Genomic DNA, 15,027 nt, shown 5'->3' on the forward strand with positions numbered 1-15,027 from the left:
CCAGAGGAATGGGTAAATGATAAGCCTCCTTGAAGTATAGGCCAGGAATCAAAATAAATATGGTTGTTTTGGTGGATGGTAATTGTGAATGTGACTTTCTATAGGTGGCCAAGTGAGTATTACTGTTTTAAATAAAGGAAGGGGGCAAAATGTTCTTAATTGTATGAGTGGTAGCACTAAGAACTGCAGGTGGCTGTTGCAGCTGTCAAATTGCCTAAACTGCTACAGTCATTTAGAGACTTCTGGCCACTGGAAGCCTTGTTCACGGGCTTCTGTGTAAATCAGACTGCCAGTGCGATTTTGCTTTGGCGGAAACCTCTGTCTCAGTTCCACAATTGAGGGCAAACCATAATACAGTAATGGACTGATAATGCACTTAACTCAGGTTTGTTTTAGATAATACAGTATTGATTTTACTGAAAATCTCTAGTCTGTGGATTTGCTGTCTGATAATGTAAGTGAATAAAAACAAAGGAAAGAAGCCAAGGATTGTTAACCCTTGGAAAAAGAGAAACAGAAATTACAAATCTCTTTTGGCAGGTAAATTGGGTGGGTGGGTGAGGGATCAGATGACGACAGAAGTCAAATAAAAGAAAATACTAACATGGCTCACCGCATTTGGGCATGTAGTCTGTTCAGTTGACTGTTTTCCCTGTTCCGTCCCCCCCCCCACACACACACACTTTCCCGGTATGAAAAGCAATACTGAAAAACGATATGATAAAGAGAAGCAACTGGTAACCATTGGGGCAAATCCAGCCCCCAAAGACCTCTCGTATTCCTCATTTATCCCCCCTTAACAGGATAGTCCATGATTTCAAGGTTCTCTTCACACAATTTAGAACAGCAAGAGAGGATCTAGCTGAGTCCTCCTCTTGCAATGCAGTTTTTCTGTTTGCTCTAGGGCTGCCAGAGCCCTAGGCCTGATTTGCTTGCCATGCTCTGAGCAGTAGTGGGTGGGAAAAGAAACACACTGATGTCAGCTGTCTCTCTGCATCACTTCCCAGGAAAACTTGAAAGTAATGTAGAATAGCTCTAGGAATCTCTGGAAGCTTTATGAAAAACTCTATGAAAAAAGTGATTCCTAGAGCTACCCTACATTACTTCCCTCATCCCCTACTAGGGTTGCCAGCCTCCAGTTAGTGGCTGGAGATCTCCCAGAATTACAACTGGTCTCCAGGCCACAGAGATCAGTTCACCTGGAGAAAATGGCTACTTTGGGGGTTGGACTCTATGGAATTGTGCCATGCCAAGGTCCTTTCCCTCCCCAAACCCCACTTTCTCCAGGTTTCTCCAGGTTTCACCCCCCAGATCTCCAGGAATTTCCCAAGTTGGAGCTGGCAACCCTATCCTCTACCCCTACCACTGGTTGCCAGGCTCACCCTGGCAAACATAGTTTGCTTCCACATCAAAGCCAAGACCAGAGTAATGGCAGTCGCTGTTAGTGCAGTCCTAAGAGAGTTAACAGCCTTCTGATTCCTTTGAAATCAAAAGTTGTAATTTTGCTCAGTCCATCAACCCTGCAGCTACAATTTCCAGGAGCTTTTTGAGGTTGAATCTGGTGAGACGGAAACAGCACAAATGCTGTGATGTCCACAGCCTTCTAGCGCATTTCCCAATCTCTGTGGCAAAGACCATAAAGATTGGAGACATTGGGCCAAGCTACACATGACGAATGACACTTGAATGGCAAGTGTATTTCTCCCTGTTCACTTGCCCTGCACTCAATCCTCTTGCCGTTCAAGTGTCATTCGTCATGTGTAGCTTGGCCCATTCTTAGAGTGTCATGGATGCAATGATGTCACTTCTGGGTGGTAATCCAGAAGAAACATCACAATGTTTGCAACATCATGCCCCAGCCCTATAGTGAGCCATGATGAGGTGGTCTGGTCTCCGAGTTCTGCAAGCGTATACTGTGGCTCAGTGGTAGGGTTTCAGCTTAGCATTCAGAAGGACCAGGCAGTAGGTGATGTGAAAGACCTCAACCTGACACCCTGGAGAGCATCTGCCAGTCAGTGCAGACAATACTGACCTTGATGGACCAGCGGTCTGAATCCGTATAAGGCAGCTTCATAGAGCTCAACAGAGACCAAACTTAGTTGGAAAGGGAGACTTGCAACCAGCAACCTGCCCATTTGCCCACTTTTGCAAGCAAAAAATAGGAGGGAAGAAGGCCACCCTCCCTCTACTTCCCTTCCCATGATGGAAAAACCAACATCTAGTCCTGTGTGCTTTAAAAGCACAGTGCAAGGACCAGCCAGCCGCTAGTGGGTTTAAACACAGAGTTCTGGGCCGCTGCAAAGCAGATTGGCTTGAGGAGCATTCCCTCTTCATAGTGGAAACGAAAATACAAGGCATAAGGGAACATGGCATAACAGCAAGACTCAAAGGTAATAATTTATTGGCTGTGTCATTAAAACAGGATTAAAAAAAAATCACTGTGGTGTGCCAATTGGCATACAGCATTCTCCTACTTGTGTGCTATGCTGGCACCCTGTGCTAGTGTTGCTTTACCAGTAAGTTTCCCATCATTGTGCATACCCACCAACACTCGCCTTCTTTGTGGTCCATTCTTGTGTGAGTTTTCATGTGCTTGAGGAGAAACTAATTAGAATGTTGGGTTTTGGGATGATGTGATTTTTGGTTAAGTGCAAATAGAGCCTCATTTCCCCATTGTTGAAAAGAACAATGTGTGCGTATGTGTGCAGCTGGCCAACATTTGCATGCCTTTCTCAAGCATTCCTCAGGATCCATAAACACAGAACCTCATTGCTGCATGCTTTCAAACTTGACGGATCGATGGTTTAGAGGGAAGACTCTGTTCTGTGTGATTTTGGTGCCATTGCATGCAAAAATAGCTTCCCCAGAGCCTCGTATCCCTACCCCGCTTGAAAAGAACAGTGTGTGTGTGTTCACATGTGTGGCCGACATGCACACAATGGCCCAAATCTCATGAAAATCTTTTTTTAAAAATGGATCAGATCCAAGCTGGCACTGCCCCAGCCAGAACAAACCAACAATAGAATGGAAGTATTCCAGAACTCCTGGAACTGAAACAGAAATGGAAATTTTCTTGATGTACACCCCTAATACGTACTAGCGATCCCCACTACTGTCCCTGTCGCTAGTACAGCCACATGTCCCGGCATAGCGCTAAACTATCGGAATGACAGCGTCTTCCTGGTGCGATTTCTGACATCATCGCGCCACGATTCTGCTCTTGTAGCGCTAAGTCAGAAATCATGCCAGGAAGATACTATCATTCCAACACTTTAGTACTTTGCCAGGACATGTGGATTCAGCCCATGTTACCTACCAACATATATCCTGGTACCCATTTGCTTGTTAAGTATTGGGTATAAAGTCCAGAAGGGTCTCTGATGGAACTGGGGTGTGAAATATGGGGTGCAACTGACTAGCAAAGCCCTGAGCTCATCCCAGGCAAACATGTCACCCCCACACACCTTCATCTTAGCTGTAGAAACAGATTTTCTTATGTCTTTTGGATTAGCAGCCTCTCTCTCTCTGTGGCTGTTCAGCGAGCAAACTAGAGATGGGAACGATCCAAAAAATTTTAACCATCCAGCGGATTGTGGATCGGCGCAGCCGATGATCCCGAATTAACAATCCGCACTGATCATCTCCCGTTCCCGAGCCGTGGATTGTGGATCATAGATTGTGGATCGTGGAGTCAAAAGCGGAGGGGCGCCCCACTGTTCCCAGCGATACAGGAATGGTGGGTGATGCCGACGGCATCTGTGTTTGTGTTTGGCCGTCTGTGTTTGGCCATCAGAGCTGCCTATCAGGGTTTGCAGGGATGAGATTGGAGTGCCCATGGCTACAGAACACCCCCTTCCCCCTCCCTCCCCTGGGTGTCTTCTCCCAACTTGTGACTGCTTTGCTGCTCCGTGGTTGGAAGGAAGCCCTGCTGCTCAAGGAAAGCTGGGCTTCCATTTGGGTTTCCAGGGCGACAGAAGGAGGGCAAACAGAGCTCAGGCTTTCCCCTGGCTCCATTGCCAGGGGAATAGATTGCTGATGCCTGAGTGTCTGGATCCCCGAACCGAGCCCGAACGCAACAATCCAGGCCTCTCCCGATAGCTAGATAGTTGGCTGTGGATGATCACGATCCGCCGGGTCACGATCGCGCGATCGCCATTATCATGGGTTTTTTTTCGATCGTAATGCGGATCGTGCCCATCTCTAGAGCAAACACACTCCTTTCTTTGGAGATTGGAATCAAATACCATTTCTTCCACAAAGCAATGACTCAGTCCCCTCATCATGTACCTTTTGTGGTAATTCCCACTATTCTTTCTCAAGATTCTCATGGTGTCTACAGGTTCAGTATGGCTGGGGACCACTGATGTATACTAATCTGAGCAACTCGGCAGAAGAATGGGATTAAAAGACATTTTAAAAATGGCATGTATGCCAGTGCTGCAGAATAAAATAATGTTGTTTTGTCAAGGGTTAATCTTGAATAAATATCTAAGGTTTAAAAACAACAGTCTTCTAAACCTGCAACATTATCTCAGTATACTTATTGATATTCCATTCATAATCACTGGACAGAGTATTGGCTGTGCAGTCAAATTTCCCAGCATCAGAGTCCACCTGATTTTCCCCATGGTTGTGGTTTAGAAAAGAAGTTGCATTGGGTTGGAACCTATGATTCACTACTACCATGGAGAAGACTGGGGGAACAGAGACAGAGATAGTACATCAATAGAGATAGTACATCATTTGCAGCTCTGATTGTTTTCATGTTCAAAAATTCATATTATTGCTATAGACTTTTGGAGACCATATCATTTCTGAATTTAAGCAGTAGGGTCACATGACTGGTCTTCTTGATGTCAAAATGTTTCCCTCTGATTAGCTAGCTGTTTAGAGATAAGGCCTGTAGCCAGGCTTGCTGTTCATCCACCCATGGTAGGCAAATCCCCATGGTGGGCAAAACCCCAATCCCCTGCCCTCAAGAAATTGAGGAGCAAGAGGAAAAAATGGCCAGAAAATAGTTTCCATATGCTCTAGGATAAGGGGTCCCCAACAATTTGGGGCCTGCAGGCACCTCTGTAATTCTGACCTATCATGAGGGGCACAGCAACAAAATGGAAGTCACAAAATGGCTGCTGCAGGAGGTCGAGCCAGCCACAAAATGGTTCCCACAGCTTGCCTTCAATCACACAATGAAGATCCTTGTGCTGTGGTGGCAGCTTCTGCCAAAGCAACATTTTAAAAAATCTGCACAGCCAATCAAATCTTCCATGTCCAATCAGAAGCATCTGACCCTACCTGCCCCTGCCCATTTTCTAAAATAAAACCAAGAAAGGTGTTGGTGGGTACCATAGGACCCATGAGCACCATATTGGAGAGCCCTAATCTAGGAATTTCCCCATGTCTCTGTGGTCTTTACCATAGAGATTAAGGGAAATTTCTACGTTTCCCAGAACTGACATCAAATCCTTCTCAGCTGTTGTAGTTCATGCCGTTTCTCAGTGAACAACAAACGTTTCATCTGAAGCAAGAGGTTAACTTCAAAGGAGTTGTTTGTGCATATGTTTCCAAAGTGGCCAAATCCACCTACAATCTGACCGTACTTATGCTAAATCACATTTTACATTCTGAGTCAGGGAAAAATGATGCCATGTTTATAATATGTTTAAATATTATGAGCTGGCAAATTCTTATTCCAAGCTTGGTAAAATTACAACAATTGACAACATCACTACAGATCAGTTTTTCAGGAGCCTGAAGGTGGTATGATAGAGCTATTGTTCCATGAGTACAAGAAATTCATTCCCCCCACCCACCCATGTCTCAATACAACTTCTGGTCTAGCAGGTTTGCACATTTTTGAAGTAACAATCTTGGGAAAAGAGCCATAGCTCAGAGGCAGAGTACACGCTTTACAAGCAGAATGCCCCAGAATGTTTGGTATAGTGGTTAAGAGTGGCAGGACTCTAATCTGGAGTGCCAGGTTTGATTCTCCACTCCTCCACTTGAAGCCAGCTGGGTGACCTTGGGTCAGTCACAGCTGTCTCAGAGCTCTCTCAGCCCCACCCACCTCACAGGGTGTTTTGTTGTGGGGACAATAATGACATACTTTGTAAACTGCTCTGAGTGGGCATTAAGTTGTCCTGAAGGGTGGTATATAAATCAAATGTTATTATTCAGTCTCTGGCATTTCCAGTCAATGGGGTCTCAAGCAGCAAGATTGGGGAAAAGACCCTTTGCCAAAAGCCTTGGAGAGCCACTGCCAATCAGAGCACACAATAAATAGATCAATAATATAGAGCAGATTTGTATGTTAAAAACCTGTCTGACCAGACACCACAAGGAGATGGAGACACTTGTGAGAAATGTGAGAGGTTACCATTGGCCTTTCCTTGCAGTGTATCAGCAGTGAATGGGCCTCAGCTGTTCGGTAGGGCTTCTAGTCCCTTTAAAAAGGAAAGGAACAGAGACTCCAACTAACAGCCATTGGGCAGGCCAGCTTCCTATCTCTCTCCTCCCTCTCCTGTACCTTCTTGAAACCAAAACACTCCCAGAATTCTGGGAGATAAATTTTCCTTTCTGCTAGAACGGGGGAGTGTTGAGGGTCTTTTTGGATCTCCCCAAGACAACATGAAACAGCTAATTACAGGTTTAATTTCAGCTTAGGTATTTCTAACCATTGTCATGCCCCTTTCAAGTTTCTTTAAACAGCTAGAGGTACCCAACCATAGTGTTTATCCAGAGAGTGCCGAACTAGGTTCATGGTTCAATATTGCAGCACCCAACAGGGAAACCCTGTGCTTTTCATGGAAAATCAAATATGGCCATGTGGTTCACCTTTCTTTCTTTCTTTCTTTCTTTCTTTCTTTCTTTCTTTCTTTTCTTTCTTTCTTTCTTTCTTTCTTTCTTTCTTTCTTTCTTTCTTTCTTTCTTTCCTTCCTTCCTTCCTTCCTTCCTTCCTTCCTTCCTTCCTTCCTTCCTTCCTTCCTTCCTTCCTTCCTTCCTTCCTTCTGTTGTGTCTTGGGGTGGATCCTACCATCTCTTCTGATGGCAAGAGGGGTGCCTTTTGATTGTTGAAAAGGGTAGGCTAGAGACTGCGGGACTCACATAGTCAAAGTGACTATGTGCAACGAGGAAGAGAATCAGGTGGGAGTGAGCAGAAAATGGTAAGTGCCAGTTCTCATATAGGGGCGGTAGCTGCATGGACCAAGGTCTCACTCCAGCATAAGGCTGTCAGGTTTTTTTTAACTGGCTCCAGCTCCTATGCCTTGAACAACAGCCTTACATGTAGATATCAATGAGTAATAATGTCCCATATTGGGAAAGCTTCACTTACTGGTTCCTGAAGACAAAGCATAGTTAAAGATATCAGAAATGGACAGACCTTTCCCCCAGTTAGCTGGCATCCCTTCTCATGTGCTGCATATATCTTGCAAAATGAGCCAACTTGGACATCGTTTTTCCAAAACTTCCTAGACTTCAAAGTCCCTTTGGTTATCACTATGAAGCTAATAATAGCCTGTTTTCCCTTCCTGGAGACGCACTTCTCTGGTTGGCATAACCAGAGCCTATGCCAGTCTTCGCCAGCTGGCTGAACCACTTCAAAAGCAAGAGGGCAAAGCAAACTGTTTGCATAAGACTGGCAGACCTCCTCAGACGGATTCTTTAGAGAGCCAGTTTGGTGTAGCAATTAAGAGCAGCAGGACTCTAATCTGAAGAACCAGGTGTGATTCCCCACGCCTCCGCTTGAAGCCAGCTGGGTGACCTTGAGTCTGCCACAGCTTCTAGGAACTCTCTCAGCTCCACCCACTTCACAGGGTGATTGTTGTGGGGATAATAATAACATACTTTGTAAGCCACTCTGAGTGAGCGTTAAGTTGTCCTGAAGGGCAGTATATAAATCAAATGTTGTTGTTGTTGCTAAAATGTTTGTATCCACCTTCCAGCTTAATATTTTCAGGGCAGTTTACATTAGTTAAAATGCACAAAACATATATGTACTATTTATTAATATATTTTATTAAGTACATTTTTATCCCACTGTTCCTTCAAAAAGGTCAGGGCAGCATATGTCAGTCTCCTCTACTTCAGTTTACCCTCACCATGACCCTGTGAAGGAGGTCACACAGAGAGCGAGAGTTACAAAGTTCTCATATTTGTTAGTGGATGACGCACGGACTTTTTATCAGATGTGTAGTGTTGTGGCTCCTCAGTGCATGCCAGCCAGCCAGTCCTTTTCTGCTCACAACTTTATCACGATGGGAGAAGCAGCTTCAGCACACCCTACGTTAGAGAATAGACACTTGTGAGGTGATATGATTGCCAACTTATGAACCTAAAAGGTTGCCATGTGGAGGGTTGGGCAGACATGTTCTCAGTTGTGTTTGATGACCAGAATTGGGAGTAATGGATAAACTACTACAAAGGAGGTTTTGATTAAATCGAAGAATTTCCTTTGGTGCAGTACATTCAACACTGGAAGAGCCTCTCTCCTCAGGTGATTGTTGGAGTTTTTAAAGTATTGATTGAATGCCTGTTTGTTGGGGATATTATAGTTGTAGTTCCTGCATTGGCAGGAGTTTGGACTAGATGATCCCGGTGGTCCCTTCCAACTCTGAGAAGAAATAATGTGATTTTTGTAACTGAATTAATAGTTGCTCCATAGGGCAGTTTGAGAATGGAAGACCCATGCCATATGGGGAGAGTAAGGCTGAAGGTGATTCCCCTTGCCTGCCCTGGTTACCATCAGAAAAGGTCCAACATGCATCTGAGGAGGCACAAAACTCCCATTGCACGTCTGATCACAAAGTTCTTGTGTTGCATTTTGTGTTGCATTACAAGCATTTTGTAACATGCAGTGAACTTTCAGATCCTCATCTGATAGCATTTAACTAACCATACTTAGTGGAATGTCCTGTGTTTGGACAATTAATATCAGTTAATTTAATTCAAACATAGTCTTACACTGAGCCCATTTGTGTATGTGAAGTCGCAAAGGCAAGCAGAAAATGATTTTCTTGACAAATGTGCTTTTTCAACCCTCGTGTGGAACAGTCAGCTGCAAAGGTCTTGACAAGGAGAACGATGGCTAGCCGTGGCTTGGAGACCGCTCATATAACTTTCAAGCACATTTTTATGACTATGCAATATTTTAAAGAGGAGGACACTCGATTGAATATAATTTTTTTTAACAAGAAGAGCCTTTTTTACGACTGGCTTTTGTTTCTTTTACTAGTCAGGGAACCAAGGCACTAAAACAGCTCCTCAGTTTAAAGGCCTTTGTGCCTGTGTGAACAAAAACTGCTGTGTGTTGCTTTTGAGGGCATGTGAAGAGCAAAGCTTTACATCTTCCCATTATCGTCATGAGTTTGGAAAACTAATTAATGATTATGAACCATTGTAAATTTATATAGAAGTCTTTAAAGACAGAACTGTAACCAACGATGAGGGTAAGGAAGTTTTAATTTTCTTTTTTTAAAAAAAGAATATTTTCTTATAGCCCCTTCTTTCTGAAGGGACTGAGAAAGAAAAGCTGCAGTTTTAAAAAATGGATTTTCAGGAGCAGAGAAAGATTTAAAGAGCTTGCCGTATTCCACTTGGGCCAGGATTACTGACCTTTTAATAAAAGTTCTGAAAATAAGAGGAACTCAGCTGTATCAGACCAGTAGTCCATGGAAAAGCCATTCCAAATGTTCACTAAAGAGTATTGAAAGTGGATTATCCAACGTGTGTGGAAGCAGCCCCTGTCCAACATGCTGTTTCCCATGGCAGCCAACTAAGATGAAAGGCCTACAAGCTTTCTATCTTATTGGCTTGACTACATATGATTTATTTATTATAGACAATGGGTATGAGTAGGATTTAGTGATGGCACTGTTCTTTTAGATGTATGGGTTTTACAATGCAATCCTAACCAGAGTTTCTCCAGTCTTTATCCATTGAAACCAGTGCGCTTAGACTGGAGTAACTGTACTTTGGATTACATTGTTAATGTTTGTATTTTATGGTGTTATTGGCTTTTTAATGTTTGTATTCCTATTTTAATATTGTATGACCAATTTTAATGTTTGTATTTATATTATTTTAGTAGTTTCGATATGTAAGTTGTAAACTACCTCAAGCACTAAAATGGAAGAGAGGCATTATATAAGTGAAAGGAAGGAAGGAAGGAAGGATGCTAAAGCTCAATTCAGACATAACACAAAACAATAATTTAACAAAATTATGGTCATGTGATTGTCTGAACACAGACCAGTGCATGAACTCTGGTTAGTTACAGTCCTCAAAACAGGATCTGAAACCATGGTTTGAAGTTGGTTTATTATCCATGGTTAAACTACAGTTTGATGTGATGTACAAAATCAAGCATCTTGGCTTCATCTTGGTTGGTTCCTCAGCACCACTTGCTCACCCCCTAGCTCCAGAGATGCCTGCCTGGCCATAGCAGAGAAGATGAAACTAGCCTTGGTCAAAGAAAACTAGGGTTTGAATGATCATCTGTGAGGCAAATCCCGGTTTCATGAACTAATCGTGGTTAAATTAAACCATGGTTTCACATTATGTATGAAATGAGCCGGAGGTCAAAATTTCCTCTGATCTGTAACTCATATTCAAGGTACATTGCCTCTGGGCACGGCAGTGCCATTTAGGTGTCACATGGTGGTAAGCCATTGATGGACGCTTCCTATATGAATTTGTCAAATGCTCTTGAAGCGCAAGTTTCAAGGGGGACAAATTTTCCCTGTAAGTGTGGTGTTGTGATGGGGAAACTGCCCCTGTGGTCTTTCTATTTCCCTGAGGCATTTTGAGTGAAGGACCTCACATACAGTCTACTATCAGCATAATATACACCCCAAAACAGGCAACCTAATTGTGGAGACATGCCTAAGTGCATACATTTCATACCCTTGTAGAGTCTGCTCAAATTGTAAGACTATGGGAAGTGGCCTGCCACCATTAATGTGCCTCTCCCACACAAAAAATGTCTGTTCAGTCTACCTAAATTTACCATCTGCACACACCTATTATGTATTCATTTCATGTATAATGCACAGCGACATGTAATAGCAGCTGTGAATGAGTTGAATTTTCCCCCGATTAAGGGCATCAGCTTCCAGTCCTTTAGGAGGAGTTGCAGCTCAGTGGTAGAGAATCTGCTGTGCACATAGAAAGTCCCAGCTTCCATCAGATAGAAGGTGACAAGAAAGATCTTTACTTGAGATCTGGTACAGTTGCTGCTGGTCACTGCGGACTTTAGGGACCTTGATAGACCAATGGTCTGATTCATTCGTAGACATGTTCATTAAGATGGCACAATGATTAGGGTGGAGAGGCTGGGTCTCAGTGGTAGAGCATCTGCTTTGCATGCAGACTGTCTTGGGTGCAATTCCCAGCATCTCCAGTAAAAGGAACAGATAGCAGGTGATGTGAAAGACCTCCACCGCAGACCCCTGGAGAGCTGCTGCCCATCCCAGTTAGACGATAATGACCTTGATGGACCAATGGTCTAATTCTGTATAAGGCGGCTTCATGTGTTCATGCATTCATGAGTATAGTAAGGATTCTGTAGGTCACGCTGTGGACCCTAAAGAGTTTGATAATGCCCTTGGTCTTAGGTTAAACACACTTCTGTAAAAGGAATGGGTACTCTATCATGATGCCCTGACCTGGATTGCCCAGGTGAGCCTGATCTCAGAAGACCTCCACTGAAAATCAGGGTTGCAGAGGAAGGCAATGGCAAACCACCCCTGTTAGTTTCTTGCCATGAAAATCCCACCAGGGGCCGCCATAAGTCAGCCGTGACCTGAGAGCACTCTCTGTCTCAATAGCACATTGTTACAATATGATTGAGGAATGAATAGATGAACAGAATGCTGGTTCTTCTCAGTTTTCAGAGGAGCCCCGGAAATAGAAGCAGTAGAATGTTTTTTTTTAAAAAATGAGTACTGGTCAAATTTTCTGCTCTAAAATGGTTGTTCATCTTTTATTCTCACTACATGATGCCAGCCAGAATTGGCTGAATCTTCAACCTAAAGCAAGAGCATGATAGATATAAAGGCACGATGGTATGCCAGAGTGGTGAATTAAATGGGGACAGTTTAAAATTAGGAAAGAAGAAAGCACAGAGCAGGGAGAAAGGACTGAATGAGAAAACGGCCAAGGCCCTTTGCAGTGCAGAATTAAGAGCTCCCACAGAAGGGAAGATTAAAGAAAGGGATCCTTAGAGAGAACTCAAGGTCACAAAATATTAGACTCACAGACCACATAACACAAATGCATCAGCTACAGGAATTCAGCTTGGGACACTCAAGTAGCTGACCAAGAAGATCTGAAAGATTTAAGATGGTTACTTCCTTGTCTAGTGCCTCCAGCACAGGACTACCTGTACCAGGGGGATTGTGCAAGGGGCAGAGGGAATGCTTTTTCAAAGTAGGCTGATAAAATCCACACGCATAAAGTCTATGTATCTTGCGGGAGACATTTCCTCTACTCAGCTCTGTCATCTAATGGTCTCATGGTCTGCCAACTAATGGTCCAACAGCATCCTATCAGAGAGTGCCATTCACAGAGAGAGACTGCTGAATTGCAACTGATAATGAAGCTCGAGACAATGCATCCACGTGGACTGAATCAAGACCTAGGCTTCCTGTCTCATTGTTTGTGTTATGTGAGGTAAAGTCGCCTCCGATCTATGGCGACCCTATGAATGAAAATCCTCCAAAAAGTCCTATCATTAACAGACTTGCTAAGATCCTGCAAGCTGCAGGACATGGCTTGTTTTATTGAGTCCAGTCATCTTGTTTTAGGCCTTCCTCTTTTCCCACTGCCTTCCACTTTTCCTAGCATTATTGACATTTCCAGAGAATCTTATCTTCTCTGATGTAGTACGATAGCCTCAGTTTTGTCATTTTAGGGAGAATCCAGGCTTGATTGATCTAGTACCACTTATTTGTCTTTTTGGCCTTCTGTGGTATCTGCAACAGTCTCCTGTCTCATTACCAGTGCTGATTTCGCCACACCTACTACATCTATGCATACCCCACCAAATCCAATCATCCCTACTGCTGTCATTCACTGACTTTTGTCATTTGGCATCTGAAATCACTCCACTCTCCAAGATATAAGGACAGATGGACTCACATTCTAGCTGTATCTGAAGAAGTGAGCTGTGACTCACGAAAGCTCATAGCCTACCACAAATTTTGTTAGTCTTATAGGTGCTACTGGACTCTTGCTCTTTTCTAGTGCCATTAATGTTCTACATTCTGAACAGAACATAGGGCGTATGCTGCCCGTCAGGATCCAAGACCACGCAAACTGAAAGAGAAGTATGCAGTTAAGTACAGAAAGTACAAGAATAAAGAGTTATTCTTGGACTTGCCCCACGAGAAGAGATGGGTAAAGATTTGGATAGATTAACAATCGCCATTGGTACTGAGTAAAGGGCACTGCGGCTGAAATATCAGGCTCTGTCTATTCAAATAGACTGTTACTGCTTACAAGTTGCCCTGCCTGAGCCAAGCAAAATCTGCTTTGTACTGTATAAACAGCCATAGCTGGCCACTGACATGTCTCTGGTTTCCTCCTCCATTGCCACTTCAGCGGCTAAATCGCTTCACTGTGTTTGGTCATAGGCAAAGAGCCAATAAGACGCCGCTCTGAAGCCAACCCTGCCTGAACTTTTGCCCTCACTAAAACCCAGAGGAAGCTGATATCTGGCTGTCCCTCTGCCATGTTAAAATTGAGTTCCATACTAAAGAGAAAGCAATGCATGATTGAGTGATATTTTAATAGCTACCAACATAGGACATCACTCTTGACGGCCATTTTGGACGCGTGTTCAGGTTGCTCGGTTGCACTGCTGATCTCAGGTCACAGTTAGCTCTTAGAGTTACCAACCTCATGGTAGAGACTGGAGTTCTCCAGGGATTGCAACTGCTTGCTAGACTACAGAGATCAGTTTCCCTAGTGGAAATAGCAGCTTCAGAGAACAGACTCCATGGCATACCATAAAGTCTATTCTCTGAACATGGTATATCATAGAATATAGGAGAAATGTAAGACTAAGAGTGACATCAGATCTCTTCTGAGCTCCTTCACCTCTCCAAATTCCACCCTCCCCAAGGACTGCACAGAATATCCCGGAATTTCCCATGCTGGAGTTGGTAACCTTTTTTGCGCTGGGCTAGTTCACATTAGAGACGTGCCCTTTGAAACTTTTCATAATCATTTCAGAGCTGTATTTCAGGTAGGCCACAGTTTTCATTATCCTGTTTTTTTCCAAAGTTTTGTTACTGGTTCAGGATTTTTTCCCCCAGGGATTTGTTTTGGGTGTCAAAAATCCAGGACTATTATTTTGTCATCCCCCCCACCCCTCTCCCTGCACATGGAGAAAGAGTGGGGAGGAAGGGAAAGAGAGGAAGCTAGCCCCAGACTTAACATGCTGGCACGGTCTGAAGGCGTCTCCTTGCTGCCAGCATCAGTGGCAACAGAGGCCACCCCATAGCCTGAAAATGGCAGGAGGGCAGGCTCCTGAACTTCTGTGAGGCTTGGCTGTTGCAATGGCCATGTCCTTCCCTGCCATCAGGTGCTTTTAATTTTTTTTTTAACTTGGCAAGCGAATAGCATTCTATAGATATACAGTAAGGCAATGCAATATATGGAACAGGTTCTCCAAATTCCCAGCTTTCATTTTTTAAAAAAGTAACTCTGTAGTTCCTTTCATTGTGGAGATATAAAAGAAAAGCATACCTCTGCAACAGAAGGTGCTAGAGTCTGAGAATTCAGAAAAGAAGCTAAAATGACAAAACTAAGGCTATTGTACTTTGGTCACATGAGAAGACAAGATTCTCTGGAAAAGTCAATAATGCTAGGAAAAGTGGAAAGCAGCAGGAAAAGAGGAAGACCTAAAACGAGATGGCTTGACTCAACAAAAGAAGCCACGACCTCCAGTTTGCAGGATCTGAGCAAGTCTGTTAATGATAGGACATTTTGGAGGATTTTCATTCATACGGTCCCCATAGGTCGGAG

Source organism: Eublepharis macularius, chromosome 5 (genome assembly GCF_028583425.1).
Source record: "Eublepharis macularius isolate TG4126 chromosome 5, MPM_Emac_v1.0, whole genome shotgun sequence".
NCBI classification, from domain to species: domain Eukaryota; kingdom Metazoa; phylum Chordata; class Lepidosauria; order Squamata; family Eublepharidae; genus Eublepharis; species Eublepharis macularius.